Raw genomic sequence first — 8,882 nt, 5'->3', positions numbered from 1 at the left:
ACACTTTTGATAAGCGTTCTGTCCTGAACACATGATCATGCTTACAGTCATAGCGCCACCTGCTGGCAGCAGGAAGTGACATGTTTAACACTGTTATGGACTCCTAATAACATATAAAAAAGTGCCAGCAAGTGCTAAACATGCTAACAACATACTAGAAACATGCTAAAACATGCTAGCAAACTCTTAGCTAAGTGCTAAAGCATGCTATTATTGCAATTAAATAGGAATTTGCTGTAATTCAGGCATGGAATGTCCAATCTGCCCCAAACTTCACACATTTGATAAGAATCATGGCCTGAACACATGTCTATGCTCAAATTCAGTTATAGTAATAGCGCCACCTACTGGCAACAGGAAGTGACATGTTTAACACTTTTATGCCGTTCTAGCAACATGTTAAAAATGCCATTGAGTTCTAAACATGCTAGAAACATGTTAAAACATGCTAACAATGCTTAGCTAAGTGCTAAAGAATGTTAATTCAATGAAACATGACTTTGTTGTTACTCAAGAAGGCAATGTCCAATTTGCACCAAACTTCACACGTTTGATAAGAGTTCTGTCCTGAACACACATCCATGCTCATATTCAGTTATAGCCATAACGCCACCTACTGGCAACAGAAACTGACATGGTTAACACCGTAATGCAGTACTAACCACATAATTATTGTGTACTAAGCATGCTAGAAACAGACTAAACATGCTAGCAACACTTAGCTGAGTCATGAAGCATGCTATTATCACCATTATACAAAACATTTTGTAACTGACTTTGACATACTCTTACTATATATACCTCCTTAAATGTACATTTCCCAACCATGCTCTGTCTTCCTAAAGCCACCGAGTGTTGATGGCACGGGTGCGAGGGCCCTTTCATCGCTGCTTGCAGCTTTAATTATTATTATTATTATTTTTCTGTCAACCTTTCGGGCACTTTTGAGACCCTTAACGTGCTCGAAAACTCTTGAAACTTTGCACACGGGTCAGAACCCGTGGCCATCAGGGCTGGGCTGAAGCTGGTACCCGGGCGTGGCAGGGTGGCTCGACAGCGCCCCCTTGAACGGGGTCCGAAAACTTGGTCCATAAATCAGACACGCTTGCATGTAATAATATGAAACTCGGTACACATATAGATCTCATCGGGCCGAACAACTTTCGTACTTTTACTTTTTACGCCAGCCCAACAGGAAGTCGGCTATTATGGGTTGTTTTGAAACGCATGCTGTGGAATTTAATGTACTCCTCCTAGAGAATTCATCCAATCGCCTCCAAACTCGGTCAGCATGAAGTCAAGACATTGAGGATGCTAAATTGCGGACGGATTTTTGATATCTCGAACGGTTTGGCCGTGGCAAGGAAACGAATTTATGGCGAATAAGGGACACAGGAAGTGTGTTATAACTTCAGCATACATTATCTGATCTTGATGAAACTTCAGCAGTGTGTTCGTTTTCAGAGGCCGAACACAAGGATGTGATTATTGTGAGTCAAAGTTATAGCACCACCAACTGGCAGCAGGAAGTGTGTCACTTTCAAAATGCTTTGAAATCACTCTCTTATTTTTACCTGATTTGCTTCAAACTTTATGTGTATGATGTAGACACACGGCAGATGTAGACCTGTGAAAGGATTATTGATATCTTAGATACTGTTGCCATGGCAACGCATCAAACTTTAATATTCTTTTTTGATGCTTTTGAGACTCTTAACATACTGTCAGGGTTCTGTCACTTCGGTCTAGTTAATTTCTTGGTTTTGTGACAGAGCTCTGACACTCCCTGTTTTGTCTCGTCTCTGTGTGAGTGTGCGGTTCCGAGCGCGCTCGGGCCGTGCACTCACTTGTCTATGTGCCTTGTTATATGTGCGGGGCATGGTGTTTGGATCCCGACATGTCTGTCTAGTTAGATTTCGGTTCTGTGTCGGGATTCGGACATCAATGCTCCGCGTGTTTGTTTTCTTTTGTGAGCGCACGGAATGAGCTTTCGCTCGTTCTCGTGCGCTCTGTCTTGTCACGTGAGCGCGCGCGGTTTCGAGTTCGCTCGAGCCGCGCGCTCTTCTGTCTGCGTGTTTTTTCTTGTCTTGTGCTGTGTAGCACACAGCTAGTTTTTCACTGGCTGTGTGCTTTCATGTTATGTTTGGTGTGAACACGTGGCTTATGAGTTTTCACTAGCTGCGTGTTCATGTCTCGTTTTGTGTTCTAGTCCTGTTTGTTGTGAGCACATGGCTTGTCATGTGTTTCCTTGTGCCATGTGCTCTCCTGTCAATTGTCTAACCCCGCCCACCTTGTTACCTGATTATTGATTCATTTTCCCCACCTGTCCTCCCTCGTTACCTGCTTTGTTTGCTCTCTCTATTTATTCTCCTTGTGTTTGCAGTCCTGTGCTGGTTCGTTGTCGTATCTATGCTGTGTGTTTCCCTGCTGTGTGCTTCAGTCAAGTCAAGTCAAGTCCAGTCCAAGTCGAAGTTCAAGTCCAAGTCTAAGTCTGTCTTGTTTTTCCCCCTCGGGGTAGTTTTGTTTGTATTTGTTTTATTTTATGCTTAATAAAAGCCCATTTGATCTGCACGTGAGTCCTCGCTACTTCCACCTACCCAAACCTGACAGAACGAACCAGCCATCAGAGGACTCAGCAGAAAGATGGTCATCTTCCTGTTTCCATCTCCCAGAGCTTGCCCCTCCACTTTTCTGAAGATGAAGCGCTATGGCATGCTCTTTTCTCTTCGCCAAGGGGTGTCTACAGTGAAAGAGTTTGCCCACCAGTTTGTCATCACTGCGGAGGGGCTTGATATTAACAACACTGCGCTCAAGGACATTTTCAACAACGGTCTCAATGAGCCTGTCCCTGCCTGGGAGATGGGAATGCTGGGGATACTTTCATTCTGGCAGTTTGTGGGGTTTGTATACAACCGTGGGGAGGAGGGTGGCCTTCCACCTCTTGGTCCACCTCCTATTCACCTCACAAACTGCCAGGTCCCCAGTCCTCCGATGACCCCTTCGGGGAGAGGGAGGAAGAACAGTTCTGCCTCCTACCCACTGGCGGCTGAAGAGGCTGCAGCGCCCCCACTGGCGGCTGAAGAGGCTGCAGCGCCCCCACTGGCGGCTGAAGAGGCTGCAGCGCCCCCACTGGCGGCTGAAGAGGCTGCAGCGCCCCCACTGGCGGTCCAAGAGGCTGCAGCGCCCCCACTGGCGGTCCAAGAGGCTGCAGCGCCCCCACTGGCGGTCCAAGAGGCTGCAGCACCACCTCGCTCTCGGAAACGGAGGAGGAGAAGGAGGAAGGCTTCCTCCATACCCCAGGACCAAGAGGTCGTCCCAGAGCCTGCTGCGGGTCCAGAGGCCATTCCCAGGCTCCTTGCCCTGCCGGCGCCACCCAGGCTCCTTGCCCTGCCGGCGCCACCCAGGCTCCTTGCCCTGCCGGCGCCACCCAGGGTCCTTGCCCTGCCGGCGCCACCCAAGCTCCTTGCCCTGCCGGCGCCACCCAAGCTCCTTGCCCTGCCGGCGCCACCCAAGCTCCTTGCCCTGTCGGCGCCACCCAAGCTCCTTGCCCTGTCGGCGCCACCCAAGCTCCTTGCCCTGCCGGCGCTACCCAAGCTCCTTGCCCTGCCGGCGCCACCCATGCTCCCTGTCATGCCGGTTTCGGACAAGCTCCCGGAGGCCGTCCCAGAGCCCGCAGCCAGCCCGGAGGCCGTCCCAGAGCCCGCAGCCAGCCCGGAGGCCGTCCCAGAGGACCGTCTGTCCTATGCCCACTGTGCATCCTTTGGAGCAGTGATATTTGTGGGATTTCCCTTCCTCACTATAATCCCTGTCTTTCCCAAGTCTGGCCAGTCTGCTCCGCCTGCCCTGATGGATCTGCCCTTGCAACCTGCCCTGTCGACGCCACCCAAGGCCCCTGTACTGTCCTGGCTCTCAGCTGGGACTCCTCTCCCGCCGGATTCTCCCTGGTCAGTCCCTCCGGCACCACCCTGGCCCTCAGCCAGGATTCCAGACCCGCCGGAGTCTCCCTGGTCAGCTCCTCCAGCACCGCCCTGGCCCTCAGCCAGGATTCCAGACCCGCCGGAGTCTCCCTGGTCAGTTCCCCCAGCACCGCCCTGGCCCTCAGCCAGGATTCCAGACCCGCCGGAATCTCCCTGGTCTGTCCCTCCGGTTCCACCCTGGTCTTCTGCCATGACCCCAGATCTGCCTGAGCCTCCCTGGCTCAACCCGCCCGTCCCTCCCTGGTCCTTCTTTTTGACTTTTTAGATGTTCCTGCTGGCTCTGACTTGGCTCCCCTCCCTTCCTCCCCACTTTGTCTCTGTGTCTTGATCTTCCTGTCTTGTATTGTCTGTTGGTGAGTTGTCTTGTCATGTTCCTGTCTTGTTTTTGATGTCCCGCTTTGGGACGCCAGGTGGCGTCCCTTGGAGGAGGGGTAGTGTCAGGGTTCTGTCACTTCGGTCTAGTTAATTTCTTGGTTTTGTGACAGAGCTCTGACACTCCCTGTTTTGTCTCGTCTCTGTGTGAGTGTGCGGTTCCGAGCGCGCTCGGGCCGTGCACTCACTTGTCTATGTGCCTTGTTATATGTGCGGGGCATGGTGTTTGGATCCCGACATGTCTGTCTAGTTAGATTTCGGTTCTGTGTCGGGATTCGGACATCAATGCTCCGCGTGTTTGTTTTCTTTTGTGAGCGCACGGAATGAGCTTTCGCTCGTTCTCGTGCGCTCTGTCTTGTCACGTGAGCGCGCGCGGTTTCGAGTTCGCTCGAGCCGCGCGCTCTTCTGTCTGCGTGTTTTTTCTTGTCTTGTGCTGTGTAGCACACAGCTAGTTTTTCACTGGCTGTGTGCTTTCATGTTATGTTTGGTGTGAACACGTGGCTTATGAGTTTTCACTAGCTGCGTGTTCATGTCTCGTTTTGTGTTCTAGTCCTGTTTGTTGTGAGCACATGGCTTGTCATGTGTTTCCTTGTGCCATGTGCTCTCCTGTCAATTGTCTAACCCCGCCCACCTTGTTACCTGATTATTGATTCATTTTCCCCACCTGTCCTCCCTCGTTACCTGCTTTGTTTGCTCTCTCTATTTATTCTCCTTGTGTTTGCAGTCCTGTGCTGGTTCGTTGTCGTATCTATGCTGTGTGTTTCCCTGCTGTGTGCTTCAGTCAAGTCAAGTCAAGTCCAGTCCAAGTCGAAGTTCAAGTCCAAGTCTAAGTCTGTCTTGTTTTTCCCCCTCGGGGTAGTTTTGTTTGTATTTGTTTTATTTTATGCTTAATAAAAGCCCATTTGATCTGCACGTGAGTCCTCGCTACTTCCACCTACCCAAACCTGACACATACTTGAAATTGCATGAAACTCAACAGACACATCACACTTATTATCCAGTAGGCATGGGCAAAGTTTCAGAAACGGGCGTGGTGAGGGGCTCAGTAGCGCCACCTTTAGTCAAAAATGGGGGCTTAGTTTTACCTAGAATCACAAAACTTGGTATGTATATTGTTCTTATCGAGCCGGACAACTTTCTAATTTACACTTATTAGCTCAAAGCAACAGAAAGTCAGATATTTTGGTTTGAATGTGATTTTTTGGAGAAATTTCTCTCTCTCTCTGTCTCTGAGTGTGTGAGGGGTGGGGGTGATTTGTCAGTTGAGTGAGATTTACTTTTTCATTTGTTTTTCAAGGTTTCTGGGGCTTTTGGGTCCCTAAACGTGCTCGAAAACTCTTGAAACTTTGCACACAGGTCAGAACCCGCGGCCATCAGGGCGGGGCTGAATCTGGTAGCCGGGCGTGGCAGGGGGGCTCAACAGCGCCCCCTTGAACGGGGTTCTAAAACTTGGTCCATATATCAAACACGCTTGCATGAATTAATTTGAAACTCAGTACACATATAGATCTCATCGGGCCGAACAACTTTCGTGCTCTAAGTTTTACGCCAGCCCAACAGGAAGTCGGCTATTTAGGGTTGTTTGGAAACGCTTGCTGTGGAATTTAATGTACTCCTCCTAGGAAATACATCGATTCGCCTCCAAACTCGGTCAGCGTGAAGTCAAGACATTGATGATGCTAAATTGCGGACGGATTTTTGATATCTCGAACGGTTTGGCTGTGGCGAGGAAACGAATTAATGGCGAGAAAAGAGAAAAACGAAGTGTTATAACTAATGCATACATTAACTGATCTTGATGAAACTTCAGCAGTTTGTTCATGGTAAGAGGCCGATCAGATGGATGTAACTATTGTGTGTCAAAGTTATAGCGCCACCAACTGGCAGCAGGAAATGTGTCACTTTCAAAATGCTTTTGACAAAAGTTGGGGGGGTTGTTTTACCTACAGTAGCACAACTCAGTACGTATGTTGATCTCATCGACCCGGACAACTTTCTAATTTAAAGTCATTAGCTCCGACCATCAGGAAGTCAGATATTTTGGTTTGAATGTGGATTTTTTTGCAAAATCAGCCTCCAAAAGGCACTAAAAGCCTCAAATCTTCTAAAAATGTAATTTTATACCATTTATTTCTATATAAAAGTATACAAATATCACAACTAAACCCATTTTATTCTGTTTTTAAAAATAATTTTATTCTAATTTTATTCTAAATTTTAAAACAGTAAAGTAAAAAAAAAATTCAAGTCATACATAGGGCTATACTGCCCTCTTGTGTCCAAAAGGACATCAAAATAATATATAAAACTTTTTACCAGCTAGGCCAATAATGTATTTAAATATACATTTATTAGGTATGTGTCTGAGGATATTTTCCCACCGGTTAATCGACGTGTGTGACACGAGCGGGTGCTTTTGTATCGCTAATATAAAAGTGAAAGAAAAATACGGACGTCCGCACGGACATTTATAATGGTGCACACACAAATCACACACACGTTGGAAAGAATTATGCTTTTAAACAACACTAAACCGCCATTAGATGTCGCCAAGTGACCGTCTTAATGAGCGAGTCATTGATTCATTCGTTCAAATGATTCGTAATCCATAACATACAGATCCATAAACATGGATCCATAAACATCCAATCCATAAACATAAACAGATGTTTATGGATTGATCATTCAATCTTTGAGTCAACCAATTCGTTCAAAATGCTGAATCATTCAGTTATGAGAAAACACGTTCCTGTGAGATGCGTTCTTCTGTGATCTTTGTTTAACTATTTCCGCTGCTGAAACAGAACCAAAACAGTCAATATTGCATCTAAAATGTAAATGACTTCATTTTAACTGTTAATAACCTGTTGTATGAAATCAATGTCACAGTTTCAATAGTGATTGTATTCAGGAAAAGTTAGGTACAGAGAGCGAGCGATTTCAACGAAATCAGAACTAAACCCATTTTATTCTTTTATTATTATTGTTATTCAATTTAAGAATTATGTTTGCGTTTAAAAAAAGCCAGAATGTTTTAGTCCAAAAAATAAATAAATCATGCCATGGATTGCTTGAAATTAAATTTTTTTATTATATTTATTTTTTCGTTTTGGCTTTGTTTATAGTTTATTTTTAATTTTTTATTCTTGTTCCGTTCTGAATATCATTACATTTAAAGGATTTGTTGTGGAATATTTTGAGTGTATCATAAAATCAGAATAATTCTCTCGATTTAGTGATCCCCTACTTATTATTTTATTTTATTTTTTTCTTTGTTCTAATTAGGTCAGGCAAGTAAAATTATCTGTGTCTTGTCCCTTAAATTTATTTATATATATATATGTATGTATGTGTGTGTGTGTGTGTATATATATATATATATATATATATATATATATATAAATATAGCTGCGAGCAGCGATGGAGGGCCAAAGCCGCCGGCACCGCCACCCTGGCACCAGGATTGCGGTGCCACCGGCTTGGGCCCGTAATCGCTGCTCGCAGCTATATTTAGGGCCCAAGCCCTGAAAGGGCGAAGGCCCTATTGTTTCCGTAAGGATTTTTTTTTTTTTTTTTTTTCATTATTTTTTTTTTTTGCCTTTTTGCCACTTTTGGGGCCCTTAATATGCTCAAAAACTCTTGAAATTTTGCACACACGTCAGAACCTGCGGCCATCAGGGCCGGGCTGAAGCTGGTACTGGGGCGTGGCAGGGGGGCTCGACAGCGCCCCCTGGAATGGGGTCCGAAAACTTGGTCCATAAATCAAACACGCTTGCATGTAATAATATGAAACTCAGTACACATATAGATCTCATCGGGCCGAACAACTTTCGTGCTCTAAGTTTTACAAAAGCCCAACAGGAAGTCGGTTATTATACGTTGTTTGGAAAACGCATACAATGGAATGTGAAATACTCCTCCTAGGGATTTCATCCGATCGCCACCAAACTCGGTGAGAATAAAGTCAAGACATTGAGGATGAATTCTTGCGAACGGATTTTTGATATCTCGAACGGTTTGGCCGTGGCGAGGAAACGAATTTATGGCGAATAATGGGACACAGGAAGTGTGTTATAACTTCTGCATACATTAACTGATCTTGATGAAACTTCAGCAGTGTGTTCGTTGTAAGAGGCCGATCACATGGATGTGACTATTGTGAGTCAAAGTTATAGCGCCACCAACTGGCAGCAGGAAGTGTGTCACTTTCAAAATGCTTTGAAGTCACCCTCTTAATTTTACCCGATTTGCTTCAAACTTTATGTGTATAATGTAAACACAGGGCAGATGTAGACCTGTGAAAGGATTATTGATATCTTAGATACTGTTGCCGTGGCAACGCATCAAGTTTTAATATTCTTTTCGGATGCGTTTGAGACTCTTAACATGCTTGAAATTGGATGAAACTCGACAGACACATAACACTTATTAGCCAGTAGACATGTGAAAAGTTTCAGAAACGGGCGTGGCAGGGGGGCTCAACAGCGCCCTCTTGAACAGGGTCTGAAAACTTGGTCCATATATCAAACACGC

Source organism: Squalius cephalus (assembly GCF_949319135.1).
Source record: "Squalius cephalus genome assembly, chromosome: 17".
Lineage (NCBI taxonomy): Eukaryota > Metazoa > Chordata > Actinopteri > Cypriniformes > Leuciscidae > Squalius > Squalius cephalus.
This window is presented reverse-complemented; position numbering follows the sequence as displayed.